This window comes from Dermochelys coriacea, chromosome 2 (assembly GCF_009764565.3).
Source record: "Dermochelys coriacea isolate rDerCor1 chromosome 2, rDerCor1.pri.v4, whole genome shotgun sequence".
Taxonomy (NCBI): domain Eukaryota; kingdom Metazoa; phylum Chordata; order Testudines; family Dermochelyidae; genus Dermochelys; species Dermochelys coriacea.
The window spans coordinates 87,406,331-87,429,995 of NC_050069.1; the positions used below are offsets into that span (position 1 = coordinate 87,406,331).

The window sequence follows — 23,665 nt, forward strand, 5'->3', positions numbered from 1 at the left end:
TGCCCTAGTCATAACTTTTTAAAATCACTTTAACTAAATTATTTGTTTTGCAGAGTCATAGTTGCATCATATGGCCTAAACATCCTTTCAGTGCTTGCTCGTAGCTCCAACTTTTATAAACCTTCCAAAGAATATACAGTAGTTGTCAGTAGCAATTTGTCTCTAATATATATATTGCTTCAACTCCTTGTTGGACTCAATGGTCCATGCAGAACATCTACACAATCACAATGAGAACTGCAGCAATCTCATCAGTATAATTTTCATTCTGATAATGATGTATGGTTCTTGAAGATGACAAATAGCCTCTATAGCACTGATATTACCGCAACAATCTATAATTAGATCTTAGTTGTCAAACAGATGTCTTGTATAACCAGGTTCCAATATATCCACAATAGATCAAACAGGGAATCAGATGTATAAAATGTACAATTTATTTATATTTTGAATTTAAAACACTGGGCTCACAAAAGCACGTTTGTGTGTATATATAAACACCATTTTAGAATTATATAGGAATGGCAAGACACAGAATCTGAAAATATATAATGTGTATAGCAGATTATCCTATTTTCGGTTCTGTTTCCATATTGTTAACGTATAGCCAGTTCCTGAGTTTGTGCTGAAGAATTCTCTCAGGATAAGGCAATAGACTGTTTTATTATACATTTCATATTTTCCTCTACATTTATAGACAGGCTATTTGTGAAAATTCAGAGTTCCACAGCTCTTACAAAAATCAGAAGCTTCACCATTGCCAAATCTAAACCTGATTCAAGAGGCCTTCCCATGCACGAAATTCAGAGTATGACCTCTACTTCATTTTCTCTGGCCACCTTTACTGAGTTGCATGTCTGAGAAATGATCTACACACCAAAAATAGCTTGCAACAGGACCTATGTGGGACTATCAGAACTATTTAACAAAATAGGCACTTCTAGACATTCTGACCCCAGGACATCCAGAATCCAGAAAAGTAAACAAAATGGAGTCGCAGATGGAGAGTATGTTAGTAGTGGGACAGCTATTTGTGCTAGTCTTGGCTGATCATACATATATGTCCACACTGCCACTAATTCAATTTAATTCCAACTGAAATAGAGTGATGTCTTTCACAAACCAGATTAACATGGATGACTAACATCACAGAGTAGGTGTGTTTCTAGCATAGTCCCCCAAGGACCGGTTCTTGGTCTATGCTATTCAATATTTTTATCAATGACTTGGAAGACAACAAAATCATCACTGGTAAATAGACAGATTGAGGGAGTGGTAAATAAAGAGGACAAGTCACTAGTACAGAGCAAGTTACATCTCTTGATAAACTGGGCACAAGCAAACAGTTTGTGTTTTAATATATTTAAATGTGAATGTTTACATCTAGGAACAAAGAACGTAGGCCATATCTGAACGATGGAGGAATCTATCCTGGGAAGCAGTGGCTCTGGAAAAGATTTGATATCAGCTGAACATGAGCTTCCAACGTGATTAGTACTCTTGGCCACAGCATGTTATCTTGGGATGCACAAACAAGTGAATCTCTAGTAGGCATAGAGAGGTTGTTTTACCTCTCTATTTGGCATTGGTGTGGAATGCTGTGTCCAGTTCTGGTCTCCATACATTGAGATAAACTGGAAAGTGTTCAAAGAAGAGCCACAAGAATAATTAAAGGATGAGAAAACATACCTTATATCTATTTAGCTTAATGATAAAGCTAGGTTCGGGGATGGCTGGATCACAGTCTACGGCTATCTACATGAGGAAACAATATTTAAGAATGGTCTCTTCAATCTAGCAGAGAAAGATATAACACGATTCAGTGGCTGGAAGTTGAATCTAGACAAATTCAGACTGGAAATAAGGAATAATTTTGTAACGGTGAGGGTAATTAACCACTGGAACAATTTAACAAGGGTTGCAGTAGATTCTCCATCATTGACAATTTTAAAAATCATGACTGGCTGTTTTTCTAAGAGATCTGCTCTAGGAATTATTTGGGGAAAGATCTGTGGCCTGTGTTCTACAGAAGGTCAAACTAGAAGATCAAAAGATCTGTGGCCTGTGTTATACAGAAGGTCAAACTAGAAGATCACAGCCCTTCTGGCCTTGGAATCTCTGAAAATCCTAGCCCTAATCTTGATTGAAAGCCTTCAAGGGATAAAAAAATCCATCATATCCCCTAATAAATTGGTTCCCATGGTTATTTACCATAACATAAAAATGTACATCTTATTTCTCATTTGAATTTTGTAGATACTACTTCTAGCCATTGGAGCTTGTTGTGCCTTTGTCTGCTACATTCAAAACGCCGTATAATAATCATTATCTTTTCCCTGTGAGGTTACCTGTTATGAAGCCACTTAACTCGCAATTTAATAAATGAATAGATTTAGCTCCTTCAGTCTCTTGTTACAAGATGTACTTTCCGATCCCTAATCATTCTTGTACCTCTTTTTTAAAAGCAATGACACCAAAACTGGACACAATAGTCCAGTAGTGGTTTTACCAATGCTAGACACAGAAGTAATATTCACATGTCCAATGATCACACTGGACCTATTGGACCAAGCTACAGCATCAGTCTAGGAGATCATATTCAGCTGGTGATTCAGCCTGACCCCTACAATATTTTGAGAGTTACTTTTACAGGAAAAAATTTTCCTCATCTTGTAAAATGGTCTTCATTTTTAAAAAATTCCTAAATGTATAATCCTGTAACTGGAAGTATCACTCTTGCAGCATCCACTTTATGAAGTCATCCAAACAGTTCTGTAAAAACAACCCAACCTCATCAGTATTTACCACTAACAATCTTTGTGTCATTTCCAAAATTTTATCACCAGTTACTTTATAGTTTCTTCCAGTTCACTGGAATTTCCAGTTTCCCAAGATTTATTAAAATCTAACATCAATGTTCCTGAAAGTTTCTTAGCTCATTCTTTTGAAAACTTTTGGGTGCAAATTATTCTAACTGCTAAATTTAAAATATTTAAATGTTTTCTCCCTCTTTAAAAAAATATAAAAGGATGAAGATATTAAGAAGAAATTTCCACCGCACTTAAGCTTCAATAAAGGCCTCAGACAAATTCTTGCTTAATATGTGATCTGAGAGGAAAACATGATTGCTGCAAATTTTATAATTACAGAAGACAAAATATATTTTGCTGCACACCACTGTAAGTCAAGTCCTTTTCCTTGACTTCTTTTTCCCTTTGGATCTTAGAAACACACCAAGTGGCCAAGTGACTTGTGATTCTGTATACCCTCTTAAGGGCCTTGTTTTTAAATTAAATAATGAACACCCATCCTTTTCAATTAGGCTCCTTTAGAGTGTATCCATTTGGACATCCAAAATAGAGGTACTCAGGCCTTGTCTACACTACAGGGGAAATTCGATCTAAGCTCCATAATTTGAGTTACCTGAATAGCGTAATTCATATCAACATAGCTTAGATCTACTTACCACGGGGTCCACACTATGCGATGTTGACGGGAGACGGTCTTCTGTCGACTTCCCCTACTCTTCTTAATCTGGTGGAGTACAGGAGTCGACGTGAGAGCAATCTGCGGTCAATTTAGTGGGTCTTCACTAGACTCACTAAATTGAAAGCCGATGCACCAATCGCCACTTGTCGATCCCCCAGTAAGTGTAGACAAGCCCCCACCAGAATCCATTTTTGAAAACCTTGGCCAGAATATGTAGAAGAAAGTAACAACAAATTGAAGGAGATAGGAATGAAATTAAAAGATAATTTGAGTTGATATAATGGTACCCCAGAGATAGAACAACCTTGCAGATATGGATTAAGAAAATAAACAGATGGGAGAAAGGTGTGGTGGCCTTTTTTTTAATAAATCCACAAATAACCAAATTAGCACCTCCATGCCAACATAACTTTATACAACCTAACACCTTTGAAGTACGTTTCCGTTTATACTAGGCCTGACATCTGCTCTTCAGCAATGGCACAGATTTCTCTTTTCATTATTTATACAGCAGTTTGGATACTTGTTAAGACTGAATTAAAGAGGTCTACTTGAATCAAATATACGCTGGAGTTAATGCTTTCATCATTATTAATAATAATAATCTTATTCCAACAGAATACATCATAACCTGTATTCCCATCAGTGTGAGATTACTCACCTGAGTAGTCTCACTTTACCTCTGTGTCCATTTCCTTTCCCAGTGTTACGATGCCAGAGTGAGCTGTACCTTTGACTCCTCACTCCGTCTCTCTGTGGGCATCCCTTGCTAGGTAAGGTAATGTTTAGATAAGTCCCACTTGTCTCCTGCTGCTACAACACTGGAGCTGAGCAAGGCAGCCTCTACCCCCGCAGCAGCTGCCTCTGTCTGTCTGACCAGTCAGCCAGCATCTATCCCTCTGAGTTCACCAGCTGACTTTTTAATTCATTTCTAAGTTCCATTGTCCTAGGATCCTTGAACCTAGCTGATTTGGTTTATGCATCTCACTGGGGGGGTCGGAGGTAGATTTCCAGCCATGGATTCACTATATTGCCCATTGCTACTACTATCTCAATTGCCAATGCTTATTTGCCTACCTGCAGAGAACCAACTGCCCAGGACTGTGTTTACTCTTTGTACCCATGTAGAACATATCTGATGTTAATCAAAAAGACAGAGGTACACATATTTATTACAAAAATAATATAGATATCTCCTACTTTCTTCACACTCAGCCTTGTCTATTTAAATTGTAAGCTCTTCAGGTCAGAGACTGTGTTTGCACAATGCCTACCACAGTAGATTCTCAAAACTAAGTTGGGGGTCTCTTGGCACTACTTACACAAAACATTCATACACACACATATCTACCTAGAATTTATTTACATACTTTTCAAATAAAGTAAGGGGAAAACAGACAGATACATACATTTAACAATCAAGCCATCCGTTTAAGAATATCCATACTCACTTATGTAGTCCTGTCATTTTCCTGAGGAAACTCAAGTAGGATTTTGAACAAGAGGCATGAGTTTGGTAGTTGGGTTACTTTAACTTAGGCTCTCCAACTATCATCTCACCCTCCATCAAAGGAATCTTCCTTTAAGAGTGTCTTCTAAGATTGCTTCTGGACACAGAGTGACAGCTGTAAAAAGTGGTCTCCTCTTCCAACTATGACTAGCCAGAAGACTGCAGCACTTCTTAACATGCAGAGTTGGGGACAGGGATTCATGCCTTCAGAAAGACCCTTAATCACCTTTTGAATATCCTCAATCTTATTAGGTCTCGTCCTTTATATTGTTTGTGTGTCTGGGCATTTTTGCTTTAAAGATTTATTCCCTGATTTTTGTTTTGAGGCTGTATTTTCACATGTGTAGAACTGAGAATAGAATTTTTGAAACAATTCAAGTACTACTTTTATTTCAAATTCCCTGTTTCTTCTAATGGTCAAAATATTTGTCTTTCCCCTCCTCCGCATTCTAAGCTTGTATGCTAGGAACTCATGGGATTTGTTTCTCTGTTCATAGAAATGTTGCTCAAGCCATAATAAAATCTACGCATTTTTTCCAAAAAGTATCATGTTCAGTTAGCCCCTGAGAGCTCTGAGCTTTTTCAAGATTTCTTTAAAACATGTTTCTTTCCATTGTTCTTCCACTATCTTTATTTCATCTAGACATCTACACTTCTTCTGTGAATTAAAGCTGAGGCTCTACTTATGAGTTTGCCCCTCATTATAGTATAAGCTACAACCTCCACCTTAGCCATCATTAGTAAAATAACCTAGGTTTCCTTTTCTATGCCATCTAAAGACCTCACATCTTTTAACTGGTGATTATTTGTCCTCAAGGTCTTTTGCCCTTTTTCCACAGGCCCAATCGATTAGAAAGACAAAGACTGTAGCATGATCAAACTATATCAGATGTCCAATATTGGCTCTAACAGCGAGAGGAAGAAATTACAGTGATACCCATCCTCACACAGAGAAATTGGGGGTCAGAATGACTCAGCTCCCTCCACATACCTAATAGTCAATTTCCCAAAAACCTTCTTCTCTTCTGCCATGAGGCTTTTCCTGTTTCAAATTTATTTATATTCCCCTCTAATTATATTTGTTTATGCAAAAGTGGCAAAAAAAAGGGTGAATTAATTGTTTAAGTCCCATTTTTCAAACATAAAGGAAGCATATCACTTCTTTCCTCATTAGTGAGTTAAAAGATCTCTCTCCTTGCTTTTCACTACACAAGGTCTCAAGTTGTAGTGCTTTTCTCAAGTGTCACAGATTCACAGGGTCTGGTCTATGCCATGGCCTGTCACCGGTCTCCTAAGAGTATCCCTTTGGTGAACTTGAGCCCAAGGATCCACACAGCTCCACAGGGCAGGTGGCCCGCAGCCTGCACAGCTCTGAAACTGGGTCTTTGGGTGCCAACAATCCTTGTTTCTCTCTGCCACTTCCTGCAGCAAGTCCAGCCAAGCCAGACTCCTGCAGAAGACTTGTTCCTATACTACCAGGGTGTAATGCTCTGAGGAAGTATCTGCAGTGACACCACACAGCCTTTTAAAAACAAGGTAACCACTTATTAGTCACCTGTGACACAGAATAGTGAAGTCAGTAGGTTGGCATGAGAGAAGCAGGCTTATGATATTGTTTCTGGAGGTGGAAGACTGGGTTCTGCCACGCCTTGCTCCCCTTCTGTCTTCCAGTTCAAGAGAGTTCCTTCTGTGACTGTGTACCCTGCTCTTAACCCAGACATCTGACACCTTCCCCCTTTGTTCTCCAGCTCGGGGCCTTTGCTCTGAACCCCTGCAGAGGTGTATGCGAAGGGGATCCTTTTCCACTTGGCTGTTGGTCCTTAGGTGTAAATGTCCCAGCCACTGGAGTTTCCATTGTCTCTTCCAGATCCTCCATTTACATGTGTAGGCTCTATTAACTTAATTATTCTAGTGTCCACCAGGTGGCTATGTGAGTCAAACACCTGGTCCCTTTCCTTTACTCTCAGTGTGCATAGCAGTACAAAGCACAGAAGGAAACTGAAGTGCATATAAGAATCATAAAAATATTACCAAAATTCCCACATTCGTCACATCAAGATGTTTGTTTTAGCCCAGGAAACGAACTCCTATCCAAAGCACCCATACACTAGTAGGCTTTTATAAGCCTTTGAAAAATGTGAGCCTTTTTACAAATGACTAATTTGTGATAGGATCATATTAGTTCAGTCATGACCCTCTGTCATTTCACAAGTTGATTTAAGCCCTGTGCATTAGATTATTACTTATTGTTTTCATTACCATAGCACCTCAGAGTCCCAGTCAGAGACCAAGACCACACACTGTGTGTTGTGCAATTAATCAATGGCATCCCCATAATGTTTTGGTTACACTAATGCTATTTTAATGAGAATTATTATCTTCTGTTAGAGTTCCATGTGTTACTTCCTTACATTATCTTTCAATTCCTTCTCTAACAATCTGATACACTATTTTATTGTAAAAAGAAAAGGAGTACTTGTGGCACCTTAGAGACTCACAAATTTATTTGAGCATAAGCTTTCGTGAGCTACAGCTCACTTCATTGGATGCATTCAGTGGAAAATACAGTGGGGAGATTTATATATGCTTGTCATAATCTTCTCCCTCACCAGTCCCCCAGGGCTGGCTCCTCACCCCTCTGTGTTCCAGCCAGGCTTCCTCCTTTCCCTACTCAGTGCCAGAAAAGGGAAAACTGATAACACAGGAGACAGTCTCCCTGCTACCCATTAGTATACTTGGTGTCATGACAGCTCTTAGCTGTCAGAAGGTGCAATTGCAGGGAAAATCCTGTGCGGCACCTGATGCCAGGGGTCAGGAGCGCTGGAACAATTTGTATAGTGGGGGTTTTGAGAGCCACTGAACAAAACTGGAAACCCTATATTATGATGGAAACCACTTCAAGCCAGGGGGTGCGGCAGCACCCTTAGCACCCGTAGTTCCAGCACCTATACCTGGGGCTGAAGGATGCTCTGTTACTCCGTGCAGATGCTCAGTCCAGTTATGAGAGAACTGGAGCATGCCCAGTGCATACAGAATCTAGCCACCAAATTCTATTAAGTGTCTACTGAGCATGTGAAAAATGAGATTCAAGAGACTCAAGTTGGCCAAATATGGGCGGACTTTCACAGGAAGAGCAAAAGGCACATCTGTAACACCAACTCACGCCCCCCCAAACACCACATTTCAAGTCATTGCTCCAAAGAATGGAGTGCTATAGCTTCTCAATAGAACGGTTGTAAGAATATTTTTTTTTTAAAAACTTGGGCAAAATATATTTTCTTTAGCCTCATTGTGAGAAATGGCTGCAGTTTTGCAAAACAAAAAACAAAACAAAAACAAAAAACCCCACACTTCAAGCAGGCACCAGGAATGGAAAATTTCAGCACAAATGGTTGAAGTTTGATAAAGTTATAAGCAACTGAAAATAGGTCTTATAGCAGTCTGAGGCAATGCTATCTATAACATAGGCTTCGTTGAATATAATGTGCACACACACAGGAAGAGATTTCAATTTGTACTACAGCTGATGCCAAAAATATAAGCAATTAATAAATGTATTATTGAACAACATATTGCTCTTTTATATAGCAGCTTTTACTGGGGAGAGTCAAAGCCGTTTACAAGCATTAACTCTGAACATCCTTTCAAGTAAGTATTATAGCTGTTTTACAGAAGGGTAAAACAGAGGCATAAAAAGTTGAACCGACAAAAGTCAATGGCACAGCCAGGAAAAGGACAGCGACATCCTGGTTCCAACTCCTAACCAGCAGTCAATACTTCCTTTAATATATGCACATAGGACAATCAATCAAGGACATGGTCTGGCAGTTTCAGAAATATTGCCAACAGCACTGATACTTTATTTCCACCAAATACACTAAAATGCAATGTATTTGCCATTGCAGAAACTATCTTTATTTAAAAAGGAACATATTACTGGTAACTCTTAAAAATACACATTAACATACCTATTGATAAGCAGTTACTTTTGCAATCAACAGAGAGTATATTAAACCTAATAACCAAAAGAGAGAAGAAAATCACTGTATAAAAATGTTCCAGACATTGCAAAACACTAGGTTTATAAATCAAGCTCAGCTAACTCAGGGAAATCTAGCAGGTGCAATATAAGCATGGTATATCTCTAATTTTGATGTTCTATTGGTTACAGCTACAATATGCTACAAACTTAAATGTCCTTGATTTTTCAGAGGTGCACTAAAAGCAAGTGCCGAGAGTTATTTTACAAAATAACTACAGTTTTATAACAGCATGACTAATGTTTTGAAAGGAAACCTTTCTTTAAAACCCCCACAAAGTTTCCTTCTCCTATTATGTGGCTTGTCAGGCCAGTTGTGTGCTAATGGTAAAGGCCACATTCTATACCATTTAATTTTCTATTGGCTCCATTAAATTAACATTGGGAAATACAATTTCTCTCTCTTTTTTATGTCTAGATAGGATGTATCTAGGTTTGCATAATGAGTAGTATGCATTCTAAAGTCATTCTTTCATTTCCGCTAAATTAAATACTAATTTTTTTTGCAGGAGTGCAAATGCCAGTGTTTTTAAGGTTAGGATAAAAGTTTTACAAATAAGAGAAAAAATATGTTGATGTAAATCAAACTGGGCCACATTTCACCATTATACCAATTGCCCTCAATACGGTAGAGTTGCTAGAGGCTTATTTATCTTCAATATGTGTGTATGAGATCCATAAGGTCCTGTTTTTCTGCAGCTTTCACCGTAAGGAAGCTGTGGAGAGAGCAGTTCTTTCACTCTCAAAGCTCCTCTAAGCCATTCCAATGCTCCTTCCAAGATGCTGCAGCCCTTCCCGCATGCTTTTTCTCTGCTCCTTTTCTGTTCTGATCTCCCTCTCCCCCCTCCCTGCCCCACTCCTCCAGGCCAAACCAATCCTCTCTCTCATGCTCTCTAATTTGGCTCTACAGTTACAGTACGTGCAGTCCTTTGGGGCTTTACCCAACAGTTACATTTATATATTACATTTTTCTGTTCATGCAAGTCCCATGAAAATAGTTTACTGAGATGGAATAATGTTCACAGAAGACTAACCATGTTAATGCTATTTAAAACCTGCAAGCGTTAATGTCTACAGATACAGGCACCAAGTACAGACGCTTTTCCAAATGAAAGGTACCAAGTCACCAGATTTATATACATTTTCATTATATATTCATAGATTCATAGATACTAAGGTCAGAAGGGACCATTCTGACCATCTAGTCCGACTTCCTGCACAGCGCAGGCCACAGAATCTCACCCACCCACTCCTATGAAAAACCTCACCCATGTCTGAGCTATTGAAGTCCTTAAATCATGGTTCAAAGACTTCAAGGAGCAGAGAAGCCTCCCTCAAGTCAACCATGCCCCATGCTACAGAGGAAGGCGAAAAACCTCCAGGGCCTCTCCAGTCTGCCCTGGAGGAAAATTCCTTCCCGACCCCAAATATGGCAATCAGCTAAACCCTGAGCATATGGGCAAGATTCACCAGCCAGATACCCAGGAAAGAATTTTTTATAGTAACTCAGATCCCATCCATCTAATATCTCATCTCAGGGGATTTGGCCTATTTACCCTGAATATTTAAAGATCAATTACTTACCAAAATCCCATTATCCCATCATACCATCTCCTCCATAAACTTATCGAGTAGAATCTTAAAGCCAGATAGATCTTTTGCCCCCACTGCTTCCCTTGGAAGGCTATTCCAAAACTTCACTCCTCTGATGGTTAAAAACCTTCGTCTGATTTCAAGTCTAAACTTCCTGGTGGCCAGTTTATACCCATTTGTTCTTGTGTCCACATTGGTGCTGAGCTTAAATAATTCCTCTCCCTCTCCTGTATTTATCCCTCTGATATATTTATAGAGAGCAATCATATCTCCCCTCAACCTTCTTTTAGTTAGGCTAAACAAGCCAAGCTCCTTAAGTCTCCTTTCATAAGAGAAGTTTTCCATTCCTCGGATCATCCTAGTAGCCCTTCTCTGTACCTGCTCCAGTTTGAATTCATCCTTTTTAAACATGGGAGACCAGAACTGCACACAGTATTCTAGGTGAGGTCTCACCAGTGCCTTGTATAACGGTACTAAAACCTCCTTATCCCTACTGGAAATGCCTCTCCTGATGCATCCCAAAACCGCATTAGCTTTTTTCACAGCCATATCACATTGGCAGCTCATAGTCATCCTATGATCAACCAATACTCCAAGGTCCTTCTCCTCTTCCGTTACTTCTAATTGATGCGTCCCCAACTTATAGCTAAAATTCTTGTTATTAATCCCTAAATGCATAACCTTACACTTCTCACTATTAAATTTCATCCTATTACTATTACTCCAGTTTACAAGGTCATCCAGATCCTCCTGTATAATATCCCGATCCTTCTCCGAATTGGCAATACCTCTCAGCTTTGTATCATTTGCAAACTTTATTAGCACACTCCCACTTTTTGTGCCAAGGTCAGTAATAAAAAGATTAAATAAGATTGGTCCCAAAACCGATCCCTGAGGAACTCCACTGGTAACCTCCCTCCAACCTGACAGTTCGCCTTTCAGTAGGACCCGTTGCAGTCTCCCCTTTAACCAATTCCTTATCCACCTTTTGATGTTCATATTGATCCCCATCTTCTCCAATTTAACTAATAATTCCTCATGTGGCACGGTATCAAATGCCTTACTGAAATCTAGGTAAATTGGATCCACTGCATTTCCTTTATCTAAAAAATCTGTTACTTTTTCAAAAAAGGAGATTAGGTTGGTTTGGCACGATCTACCTTTTGTAAAACCATGTTGTATTTTGTCCCATTTACCATTGATTTCAATGTCCTTAACTAATTTCTCCTTCAAAATTTTTTCCAGGACCTTGCATACTACAGATGTCAAACTAACTGGCCTGTAGTTACCTGGATCACTTTTTTTTCCTTTCTTAAAAATAGGAACTATATTAGCAATTCTCCAATCATTCGGTACTATTCCTGAATTTTCAGATTCATTAAAAATTCTTGCTAATGGGCTTGCAATTTCAGGTGCCAATTCCTTTAATATTCTTGGATGATGATTATCTGGGCCCCCCGATTTAGTCCCATTAAGCTGTTTCAGTTTCGCTTCTACCTCTGATATGGTAATATCTACCTCTATATCCTCCTTCCCATTTGTCATGCTACCATTATCCCCAAGATCCTCTTTAGCCTTATTAAAGACTGAGGCAAAGTATTTGTTTAGATATTGGGCCATGCCTAGATTATCTTTAACCTCCACTCCATCCTCAGTGTTAAGCGGCCCCACTTCTTCCTTTTTAGTTTTCTTCTTATTTATATGGCTATAGAACCTTTTACTATTAGTTTTAATTCCCTTTGCAAGGTCCAACTCTACTCGACTTTTAGCCTGTCTCACTTGATCCCTACATGTTCTGACCTCAATTAGGTAGCTTTCCTTGCTGATCCCTCCCATCTTCCACTCCCTGTATGCTTTCTGCTTCTTCATAATCACCTCTCTAAGATGCTTGCTCATCCAGCTTGGTCTACAACTCCTGCCTATGAATTTTTTCCCCTTTCTTGGGATACAGGCTTCCGATAGCTTCTGCAGTTTTGATTTAAAGTAATCCCAGGCCTCCTCTACCTTTAGATCCAGAAGTTCTTCAGTCCAATCCACTTCCCTAACTAATTTCCTTAATTTTTGAAAGTCAGCCCTTTTGAAATCAAAAACCCTAGTTGCAGATTTATTTTTGTTAATCCTTCCATTTAGTTTGAACTGAATTAGCTCATGATCACTTGAGCCAAGATTGTCCCCTACAACCATTTCTTCTATGAGGTCCTCGCTACTCACCAAAATTAAATCTAAAATGGCATCCCCTCTAGTCGGTTCAGCAACTACTTGATGAAGGAATCCATCAGCTATCGCATCTAGGAAAATCTGAGCCCTATTATTATTACTAGCACTGGTCCTCCAGTCTATATCTGGGAAGTTAAAGTCTCCCATGATCATGCAGTTTCCATTAGTATTTACTTTATTAAAGACATTAAAAAGGGCTTTATCCATATCCAAATTAGATCCCGGAGGTCTATAGCACACCCCAAGCACTATCGTAGGAGAGGCTTTACTAGTTTTCTTCCCCAATGTAATTTTTGCCCAGACAGACTCTGTCTTATCCATTGCATCGCTTCTTATTTCTTTACATTCTACCTCATCATTGATATACAATGCTACTCCACCCCCTTTACCTTTGTTTCTGTCTTTCCTAAAGAACACATACCCTTCAATACCTGTAGTCCAGTCATGACTACTATTCCACCATGTTTCTGTTATCCCTAGAATATCTGGTTTCACTTCCTGCACCAGTAGCTCTAGTTCCTCCATTTTGTTACCTAGACTCCTCGCATTGGTGTACAAACATCTTAATTTTTGCTGTTTGGCCTCGCTCACATTTTGTACCCTATTAGGCACAGTCATTCTACAGCCAGTATAACCTATTAGACTAGTATCCACACCACCCTCGCTCCTTATATACATTCTCCTACCCACGGCTGTATCCTTTCTTACTTCATCTTCTTCCCTCTCAATGCTAAAATCTGGCGTGGAGATTTTCTGGACATCTCCCATCCATCTCCCCCCAATTCCTAGTTTAAAGCTCTCTTTATCAGTTGTGCCAGCCTCGATCCTAGAAGTCTATTTCCTTCCCTACTCAGATGAAGTCCATCCCGAGAGAACTGACCTCTGTCCGTGAATGCCTCCCAGTGGCCATACATCCCAAAGCCCTCCTTATAGCACCACTGCCTAAGCCATCTGTTGACAGTCATAATCTTGTCACACCTTTGTTGCCCTTCTCTAGGAACAGGAAGGATCCCGCTAAAGATCACCTGAGCCTCAATTTCCTTAAGTGTCTTCCCCAGCCTAGCATAGTCTCCCTTGATACTTTCCAGCGAGAATCTGGCTGTATCATTTGTTCCCACATGAAGGATAATTAGGGGATTCTTTCCCGCTCCCTTGAGGATCCTTTTCAACCTCAGGTCTACATCCCGTATCTTAGCACCCGGAAGACAGCACACCCTTCTATTCTCAGGATCAGCTCTAGTTACAGGCCTGTCTATTCTTCTCAATAAAGAGTCCCCGATCACATAGACCTGCCTTTTCCTGGTGACAGTGCTATTCTCCAGTCTCTCCCCTGTTCCCTCTGGCTGCAAGTTCTTTCCATTCCTATTTTCCCTTACAATCTTCTTCAACCCATCTTGTATCCTCCTGGGGCTCATATTTGGTGTAGTCTCCCTTGACTCTTCCCCTTTTTCTATAGGGCTAGCCTCTCTTCTCTTCTTCCTTACCCTTCCACCTTCAGCGACTACCTGCTGAGCCCCTTCTTCATTTTCCAACTCTGCAAACCTGTTCCTAAGCTCTATTTCTCCTTCACTAGCCCGTCTTTTTCTCTGCCTGGTTCTCTGAGTCACATGTTTCCACTGACCACTTTCCTCATCCAGTCTCTCCTCAAAATTCCCCAGCCCTGCTTCCATCTGTGAGTCTGAGCTTTTCCCTTCAGATACCTCATATCTTTGCTCCATCATCTGCTCAAACCCCTTCCTAAACTCAACCAGACTTTTCACCTGCATCTCCAAACCTCAGATCTTTTCCTCCATCAGCTCTATCAGATGGCATTTCATGCAGAAAAAACTCTTACCGGTTCCCCCCTCCAGGATCATGTACATACCACAGCTTCCACATCCAGTCATCCTCAATGTGTCTTTCACTAGAGGAGTCACTCCCACAGCTGCCTCTGTATCTGTCATCGCCTTCCCACCTAAATCCTGTTAATCTGGGAAACACAAGCCACACCAAAAAGACCACAACCCCCCAGCAAAAGCAAACCCCAAACAAGCACCACAATCCAAACTCCCCTTGCAAACTCCCCTGTTTAGAGCTCTGTTTGCTAGCTCCTGTGCCGCTGCAGCTGTCTGCATTAAGGAGGGTCAATATATTTTGACCACTTTGGGGTCAATATATTTTTAAGGTTGCTTACCCAAAATGTTCAGCGCCATAGAGAAACATCTGAAAGAACAAATGCAGAGGCAGACTGGAAAAAAAAATCAGACTAAGAAAAAATGGCTCACCTCCTTTAATCAGTTTTCCATTTTGGTTTGTTTTAAGGCTTAAAGAGGGAGGAGAATTTTGCACAGTCTTTAATGCAGATGTCACTTGCGATATGTGCTGCTTGACTGTCCTGAAATATAATAAAAATGCAATAGGTAAACAACTAGCCTGAAACAAGATAAAATTTAACAACAGTGTCAAAAGCAACTACTTTTTCAGCCATTAAAAGTAATCACAGTGATGAGAGATTTTGATACCAAAGCTACTTGGTGCCACATTCTACATTTTTCTGTGTGCAAGGAAAAAAAAATAATAGAAAACTGAAGCATTTATAAAGCCACATTCCTGGTACTGTACAACTGACTTTTTTTCAAACAACATACAAGCACACAGTTTGTTCCCTTACCAAGCCAATCTATGTATGTATGTTTGACTTTGATAGTTCTGCCACACTTGACATACTTAATTTTCTTTCCTCTCACTTCTTCTTCTACCAAGCTCCCAACCCCCTTCTCCTATAGCCTTTTTCTCACAAGCCAGCTGTAAAAGGATGACGGACAAGGTGGTGAAATGATGTCAAATAACTCAACCAGCAGAAGGTAGCTCAACCTGAGGCACTTCCCCCACCAACATCCAACAAGTAACTGTTGAAATCCTGACAGCAAATCATATACATATTAATTATATATAAAAGGTGCATTTAAAAATTGCTTAAGGTAACTGAAAAATATTTCTTTTCAAGCCAGCCTCTCTCTCTGTATGAAAAGTTCCATTATTGTCAACATTTTAAAATGATATAGATTATCTTTCCCCTCTATTGGAATCAAAACTATGTGTTGAGAATAAAGTAAATAAATGTCTTCTCATTGTTAAGCAAGTGAGATGAATCATCTCATCACTCCAAATTTATTATACATCTCATCAAGTACAGGTTTGTTCATTCACATTCTATTGTAGTTATTCATGTGGACGATACACAATGGTGATTTAGACTAACTTCAAAAACCTTTTTCCCAGGTTCTAGCCTCTGCTAACAGGGCTGATCAAGAAGAGAGCCCTGCCAACCTGTTTATCCACAGAGTAAGTAAACTGAAAGAATGAGAATGAAATGGTATGTTTTAAATTTCTTTTAGTTTTACTAACCTCAGGTATTACTTGTAACAATAGCAAGTAAAACATTTCAGAGCAAAACCTGTGGGGTGTTTTTAAACTATTTGTTTCGGAAGTTTTAATGATTTACAAATCCTTGCCTGATAAATATCAGAAACAAAACAGTAATCATTACAATAGTGAGTTTTGTTTACAGAAACATTACACAGTAATATAATCATCAGAACTCTCTGTTTAACAGTTTGTTACCATATTACAGAGGAAGCATCTTTACACTAACTGTGACAAAGCATTATTTTTTAATCTTGATGGTGTCACAGATTCAGAGATTCCAAGGTCCGAAGGGACCATTGTGATCATCTAGTCTGACCCCCTACATTACACAGGCCACCGAACTTTGCTGAATTTATTCCTGTTTGTACTAGAGTATATAGTCTAGGAAAACATTCACTATTAAAGTCCCTTGAATAGCACATTATAGCAGGTACAGCTTCTTAACATTACACACAAGATATGGAAGAAGGAATATCTGAGGAGAAAACTGGGAAGATAAGGACAGAGAAGGCCTTGGAGGGGAAGTGTAGGAATGACCATACTCAAGGAGGCTGCAGTTTGTGTTAGATTATTGTTTTTTGCATTAGTAATAAATTCCAGTAAGGGGTGAGTTTCAACACTGATTCAGGGACTGTGAACCCTACAGAAGCAAGGATAAAAAGTCATCTCATTAACAGCGCAATTGACAGGACTTTGTGTACAACATTGTGTGGTCAATTTGTTAGCCAGTTTTACTGTATTTGTGTGGGTCTTTCATGGGAGAGGAATTTAAAAAAAATAAAATAAATAGTGATTCTAAAACCACAACAATTGGCAGGAAGACATATGTGAAATGTAGTGCTAGATACCACTTTTAACTCATATTTTGAAATTTAGTAGATTTCAAATTGAGGGTCTCTCTTTAAGGAAAAGACATTAATATTGACAATACTAACTTTACCATAATTTTTTATATTTCCTTACTGGAATGTAATATTGCTGCAAGTCTTTTTTTTAAAATCATAATTTTTTAAAATAATCTACCTGTACTATATTCACTTTAAAATTAAATCAAAGCTGAAATTCATCGAAAGATATACACCAGAGGCTTTAATTTTCAGATGTGCCGAGTATCTGCACTTTCTGTTGAGTTCAACAATACCTCTGAAAATAAGCCTCAACGGGACTTTGTTTTGGTTCCATGTTTTTCCGGTGTTTTTTCCTAACCACAGCCGTAAGGCTCTGCATTTCCCCAGATACAAAGGATTCCCTTTGGAAGCTGTCAAAGTTGTTCTTTAAGGCCCCAAATCAGCAAGGCATTTAAGCAAGTGCCTAATTTTAAGTATGTGAATTGTCCCATTAAAACTCAAGTGCTTCAGTACCTTCCTGAATTGAGGCTTAAAAAGGAATTGCTGCTGGCCAGCAGAACCTTACAGGCTGAATGAGTTACCTCTGCAAACACCACCACCTTGCTAGGATACAAGAAGTTGGAGCCAGGAACAGAAGAGATGTCACCCACATGGCTGTGTAAAGCACTGAGTGCTAAACCACTGAAAAAGCCCAATACACAAATTAAATTTTGCTTAGTGTTTTTCCATCAGCTATCAGAAGAATTTCCTGAAAAAAGTAACTGTATTGTAAATACATGCAACCCACTTTTTAGAGGTGATCTCTAATTTTCTGTGCCTAATTTTTTTGCATGCTCAGCTATGGGCTGGATTTTCTCCCCCAGCATGCACAGGACTTGCAGATACTATTGAAGTCAATAGCCTACATTGGTTTGGGCCTTTAAAATATTATTTTCAATTTTTCATCCAGTTATTTTTCTGCTCACAACATACATTCACTCTCTGCCCTTCTCTCTCTCTCTCACACACTTGCACAACTTTTACCTGAAAATTTTATCAGAGGTCTACCATTACTGTATGGCCAGAATAGATCTCATTGCAGTAGTTAAACTGCTGCCACACCAACTCTTCATTCTGTTAGCCAGATGAATTGGAATTCTGATTGAACAGACGGTAGGGTACATTTGTGATATAATGGTTATAAGACAAATGTTCCTAAAACTAAAGCCTTTAAAAGTTATTTATGCTCCTTTGAATGACTGACTTGCATCCTTAACTGGAACACTAGAGATTTATGGTTTGATCAATGTCAGATCACAGTGCTTTAGTGAAACAACAGGATTAATACTTCACTGTATATTTATGAATTGCTCTTCACTGCAAAAACCTAAACATGAAACTGCTTCACAGACTGTATGTACCTTTTTTCATAACAGATTCACTCAAAACTCAGCTAATGTAAAAGTCAAAACTTTATCTAACCCCTATATAAAAGGCAGACATCTTACAACAAATGAGTCATTGGCTCAATTTCAGCACATGCTGGGGACCAAAATCTTTCACACCCATTGACAATTGTTTGATAGCCTATTTACAGAAAGCAGATTATTAAAAACCAGTTCTTAGGTGACAAGTGGCCACTTCCTATCACCTCTATCTGTGGCTCCTGTAGTTTTGATCTGAAGGGAAGCACAACGAAGATAAATACCCTCACTTCAGCTGTACCTATTATGTGGATTAATAACAGTCTTCAGTTCACAGTGCTCCCATAAGCATTAATATAAGTTTCAGTGAAAAAATCCAGTTCAGAGTTCAGGGCCCTGAACTGCGTTAGACAATTGACTGTGTAGCTTATTTTCTCAGTCTGTTGTTTTCTGCCATTTTGAGTTGACAGGGCATTGTATAAAGGTGACACTAACATTTCAGTTAGAGACAAGCGCCTTTGTCCACGGTTATTTTGTTTTTTTTCTTAATATAAAATAAAAATAATTCATTGTGAATGTACATGGTTGTTCTTTGTGTATGGAAAAGCATGACATCAACCACAGCAAAACCAAATATGTAATCAGAGGGGCCTCACACAATTTTAATAAGCCATTAAAGTCATTGCATTGCACACAGCAGATATCCACATATGTTCAGAAAGGCCAGCCATTAAAGTCAACATTTGCTAACCCTTAGGTACCAGATAAGTCAGTCAGATATTTGCTATCTTAAATACAGAGAAAACTACAGTAACCTTAGATACAAGAACTATTGTGTGGTAACTATTGGTAAATGAAAATTTTTTAAAATCATCATCATCAACCACCACCCTACTTTGGCAGTAACAGAAATACCCTAAACACAAAAACACAGAAACAAACAACCTTCCTCCTACCGCCGCAATACATACTGTTTCCTCCCACTCCACTTATCTGTAAAATTAATCGTCTCCCTCTGACAATTAGAAATCATGCTGAGCCACAATAAATTACAAATATAATTAAATAAAATGAAAGCCCACGTTTCTACTTAAGCCTTCTACCAAGTCAACCAATTCAACTAATCCACGCACAGCAAATATTAATGCAATACTTTATTTTCTACAGCTCAATCACTGACGTATGGTAATAATAATGCACATAGATTTTGCTCTAAGTCAAAACATACTGATTATTTTTCTCATGACAACTGGGGAACTGCATTACCAATACCGAGCTGTAAGTATCTTCTGTCACATTGCAACATTCAGCCTCATTGTATTTGCCACCAATTACACACACACACACACACACACACACACACACACACACACACACACACACACACACGAGACTATATTTTAATCTAAACTGAAAAGAAGATACCCTAAAGCTATTTAACAATAAAGGATAAAAAATGAATGCAGATTAAAGTGCTATACAAAGCATGGTTTTTAATTATGCTATTTTAGGAAGTCAACAGACAGACAATAGATTCATAGATTCATAGATACTAAGGTCAGAAGGGACCACTCTGATCATCTAGTCCGACCTCCTGCACAGCGCAGGCCACAGAATGTCACCCACCACTCCTATGAAAAACCTCACCCATGTCTGAGCTATTGAAGTCCTCAAATCATGGTTCAAAACTTCAAGGAGCAGAGAAGCCTCCCTCCAGTCAACCATGCCCCATGCTACAGAGGAAGGCAAAAAAACCTCCAGGGCCTCTCCAATCTGCCCTGGAGGAAAACTCCCTCCCGACCCCAAACATGGCAATCAGCCAAACCCTGAGCACATGGGCAAGATTCACCAGCCAGATACCCAGGAAAGAATTTTCTATAGTAAATCAGATCCCATCCATCTAATATCCCATCTCAGGGGATTTGGCCTATTTACCCTGAATATTTAAAGATCAATTACTTACCAAAATCCCATTATCCCATCATACCATCTCCTCCATAAACTTATCAAGTAGAATCTTAAAACCAGATAGATCTTTTGCCCCCACTGCTTCCCTTGGAAGGTTATTCCAAAACTTCACTCCTCTGATGGTTAAAAACCTTCGTCTGATTTCAAGTCTAAACTTCCTGGTAGCCAGTTTATACCCATTTGTTCTTGTGTCCACATTGGTGCTGAGCTTAAATAATTCCTCTCCCTCTCCTATATTTATCCCTCTGATATATTTATAGAGAGCAATCATATCTCCCCTCAACCTTCTTTTAGTTAGGCTAAACAAGCCAAGCTCCTTAAGTCTCCTTTCATAAGACAAGTTTTCCATTCCTCGGATCATCCTAGTAGCCCTTCTCTGTACCTGCTCCAGTTTGAATTCATCCTTTTTAAACATGGGAGACCAGAACTGCACACAGTATTCTAGGTGAGGTCTCACCAGTGCCTTGTATAACGGTACTAAAACCTCCTTATCCCTACTGGAAATGCCTCTCCTGATGCATCCCAAAACCGCATTAGCTTTTTTCACAGCCATATCACATTGGCAGCTCATAGTCATCCTATGATCAACCAATACTCCAAGGTCCTTCTCCTCTTCCGTTACTTCTAATTGATGCATCCCCAATTTATAACTAAAATTCTTGTTATTAATCCCTAAATGCATAACCTTACACTTCTCACTATTAAATTTCATCCTATTACTATTACTCCAGTTTACAAGGTCATCCAGATCCTCCTGTATAATATCCCGATCCTTCTCCGAATTGGCAATACCTCCCAGCTTTGTATCATCTGCAAACTTTATTAACACACTCCCACTTTTTGTGCCAAGGTCAGTAACAAAAAGATTAAATAAGATTGGTCCCAAAACCGATCCCTGAGGAACTCCACTGGTAACCTCCCTCCAACCTGACAGTTCGCCTTTCAGTAGGACCCGTTGCAGTCTCCCCTTTAACCAATTCCTTATCCACCTTCTGATGTTCATATCGATCCCCATCTTCTCCAATTTAACTAATAATTCCCCATGTGGCACGGTATCAAATGCCTTACTGAAATCTAGGTAAATTAGATCCACTGCATTTCCTTTATCTAAAAAATCTGTTACCTTTTCAAAAAAGGAGATTAGGTTGGTTTGGCACGATCTACCTTTTGTAAAACCATGTTGTATTTTGTCCCATTTACCATTGACTTCAATGTCCTTAACTAATTTCTCCTTCAAAATTTTTTCCAGGACCTTGCATACTACAGATGTCAAACTAACTGGCCTGTAGTTACCTGGATCACTTTTTTTTCCTTTCTTAAAAATAGGAACTATATTAGCAATTCTCCAATCATTCGGTACTATTCCTGAGTTTACAGATTCATTAAAAATTCTTGCTAATGGGCTTCAATTTCAGGTGCCAATTCCTTTAATATTATTGGATGAAGATTATCTGGGCCCCCCGATTTAGTCCCATTAAGCTGTTTCAGTTTCGCTTCTACCTCTGATATGGTAGTATCTACCTCTATATCCTCCTTCCCATTTGTCATGCTACCATTATCCCCAAGATCCTCTTTAGCCTTATTAAAGACTGAGGCAAAGTATTTGTTTAGATATTGGGCCATGCCTAGATTATCTTTAACCTCCACTCCATCCTCCATGTTAAGCGGCCCCACTTCTTCCTTCTTAGTTTTCTTCTTATTTATATGGCTATAGAACCTTTTACTATTGGTTTTAATTCCCTTTGCAAGGTCCAACTCTACTCGACTTTTAGCCTCTCTGACTTTATCCCTACATCTTCTGACCTCAATTAGGTAGCTTTCCTTGCTGATCCCTCCCATCTTCCACTCCCTGTATGCTTTCTGCTTCTTCATAATCACCTCTCTAAGATGCTTGCTCATCCAGCTTGGTCTACAACTCCTTCCTATGAATTTTTTCCCCTTTCTTGGGATACAGGCTTCCGATAGCTTCTGCAGTTTTGATTTAAAGTAATCCCAGGCCTCAACTACCTTTAGATCCATAAGTTCTTCAGTCCAATCCACTTCCCTAACTAATTGCCTTAATTTTTGAAAGTCAGCCCTTTTGAAATCAAAAACCCTAGTTGCAGATTTATTTTTGTTAATCCTTCCATTTAGTTTGAACTGAATTAGCTCATGATCACTTGAGCCAAGATTGTCCCCTACAACCATTTCTTCTATGAGGTCCTCGCTACTCACCAAAATTAAATCTAAAATGGCATCCCCTCTAGTCGGTTCAGCAACTACTTGATGAAGGAATCCATCAGCTATCGCATCTAGGAAAATCTGAGCCCTATTATTATTACTAGCACTGGTCCTCCAGTCTATATCTGGGAAGTTAAAGTCTCCCATGATCACGCAGTTTCCATTAGTATTTACTTTATTAAAGACATTAAAAAGGGCTCTATCCATATCCAAATTAGATCCCGGAGGTCTATAGCACACCCCAAGCACTATCGTAGGAGAGGCTTTACTAGTTTTCTTCCCCAATGTAATTTTTGCCCAGACAGACTCTGTCTTATCCATTGCATCGCTTCTTATTTCTTTACATTCTAACTCATCGTTGATATACAATGCTACTCCACCCCCTTTACCTTTGTTTCTGTCTTTCCTAAAGAGCACATACCCTTCAATACCTGTAGTCCAGTCATGACTACTATTCCACCATGTTTCTGTTATCCCTAGAATATCTGGTTTCACTTCCTGCACCAGTAGCTCTAGTTCCTTCATTTTGTTACCTAGACTCCTCGCATTGGTGTACAAACATCTTAATTTTTGCTGTTTGGCCTCGCTCACATTTTGTACCCTATTAGGCACAGTCATTCTACAGCCAGTATAACTTATTAGACTAGTATCCACACCGCCCTCGCTCCTTATATACATTCTCCTACCCATGGCTGTATCCTTTCTTACTTCATCTTCTTCCCTCTCAATGCTAAAATCTGGCGTGGAGATTTTCTGGACATCTCCCATCCATCTTCCCCCAATTCCTAGTTTAAAGCTCTCTTTATCAGTTGTGCCAGCCTCGATCCTAGAAGTCTATTTCCTTCCCTACTCAGATGAAGTCCATCCCGAGAGAACTGACCTCTGTCCGTGAATGCCTCCCAGTGGCCATACATCCCAAAGCCCTCCTTATAGCACCACTGCCTAAGCCATCTGTTGACAGTCATAATCT

At 39.3% G+C, this 23,665-nt stretch overlaps 1 protein-coding gene across 2 annotated transcripts in view; it reads right to left on the reverse strand.

The window, feature by feature from the left end:
- Nucleotides 1-23,665, reverse strand: part of DLGAP1 (DLG associated protein 1) — a 640,732-nt gene that overhangs the window by 406,035 nt on the left and 211,032 nt on the right. For both annotated transcript variants that reach the window (XM_038393158.2, XM_038393157.2), the window contains one exon: nt 15,113-15,222. The gene's annotated coding sequence lies outside the window, so the exon portion shown is untranslated. The remainder of the gene's footprint in view (nt 1-15,112; nt 15,223-23,665) is intronic.